Source organism: Portunus trituberculatus, chromosome 37 (genome assembly GCF_017591435.1).
Source record: "Portunus trituberculatus isolate SZX2019 chromosome 37, ASM1759143v1, whole genome shotgun sequence".
Taxonomy (NCBI): domain Eukaryota; kingdom Metazoa; phylum Arthropoda; class Malacostraca; order Decapoda; family Portunidae; genus Portunus; species Portunus trituberculatus.
Genome location: NC_059291.1, coordinates 14,568,833 through 14,570,438, shown reverse-complemented (window position 1 = coordinate 14,570,438; position 1,606 = coordinate 14,568,833).

Sequence of the window (1,606 nt, the reverse complement as noted above, 5' to 3'; positions counted from 1 at the left end):
CACACACACACAACAGAGCCAAGATACGAGTGGAATGTAAAGACGAAGATCAGTAAACGGAGGAAAAGGAGCAAAAGGTGGAGAAGAAAGAGGAGGCAGTAGAGCAAGAGGAGGAAGAGGAGGCAGTAGAGCAAGAGGAGGATGAGGAGGCGGTAGAGCAAGAGGAGGAAGAGGAGGAGAAGGAACCCAAACAAAGTCGTCTGGAGGAAGGTTGGAACTGTTAGATTGGGCGAGGAATTACCCAACGTGTTATCAGCGAGGTGGCGAGGGTTTTGGGTGCGAGAGAGAGAGAGAGAGAGAGAGAGAGAGAGAGAGAGAGAGAGAGAGAGAGAGAGAGAGAGAGAGAGAAAGGGAAGTGAAATTGGAGATACACTTACATAATACGAAAAGGACAGACAACAGAGACAGGCAGGACGATATATAACAAAATCAGACAAGCAAATACAGAATGGCAATAGCAAGCAAAGTTGTAGAGAAACAAACAGACAAATAGGAACTTCATAAACATGCAAATACACAGACAAGAAGAAAGATAAAAAGGAAAAAGAAAAAGAAAAAGGAAGACATGATAGAAGGAATTAAGGAAGAAAAGAAAGAAGGAAGAAAAGAAAAAAAAGAAAGAAGCAGGCAAGATAAGTAGCATAGAAAGTCATGCAAATAGAAACCCAGCAAAAAATATTCAGAAATCTTAAGAGAATGTCAAGGAATTGAGACACGATGCTGCAGTGACACAAAACTCACGCGCTACACGCTTCACTGCTCCAGCATTAATCACTCCAGGCTTGCAATATCAGAACAGAGGAACAGAAGGAAAAAATGGAAGAACTTAAGCTTATGAATGCAGATTACATGCTTATGATGGATGTGAGTGAGGGAGTTGCTAAAAACCGAGTGCCCTATGAAGGCTGCTCTACTGTGGTGATCTCTAACGGGAGCAAATGAAATATGATCAAGAGTGAGGCAAAAACTTTATGTTCAGTCAACATATATTCTGGTAAAGTATTTTTCTCTGCGTTATTTCTAGATTCTGGACATAAGCTAGAGTTGGATGACGTGCGATTCCTGTGAAGACTAAAGATTGCCATGACTATCAACATTGAAATTAAATGAAGGTATGATTTTACTTTATTCTGCCTGGTTCCCATCCTCTCATCTTTTTCCATCGCTTCGTTTCTTGCACAAATATCATAGTCACCCCATCGACGAAACGGTTTCTCTCTCTCTCTCTCTCTCTCTCTCTCTCTCTCTCTCTCTCTCTCTCTCTCTCTCTCTCATCAGTGTCGTCCTCATTAAACATAACTCGCTTCTAATCCCGTTTCTTGCTTTTTTCCGTTGTCACCACGGCGTCATCAAGGAGGCCGAGTGCGGCGCCTTAATGAGCCGGGAGAACGTAACTGCCCTGCCCCGGGGAAGGAAATAATCAAGTTTAATCGCCTGTAGAGTGCGCGCGACTTGTTTACGACCAACGCCTCGCAACTCCTCGTGAAGTTTAATTACGCAGAATATTTAACGCGAGATAACAAAGAAGATTTACCTTACGGGTGTTGTTCAAGACAGTGTGTGTGTGTGTGTGTGTGTGTGTGTTTGTGTTGGTAAGAAAGAACGC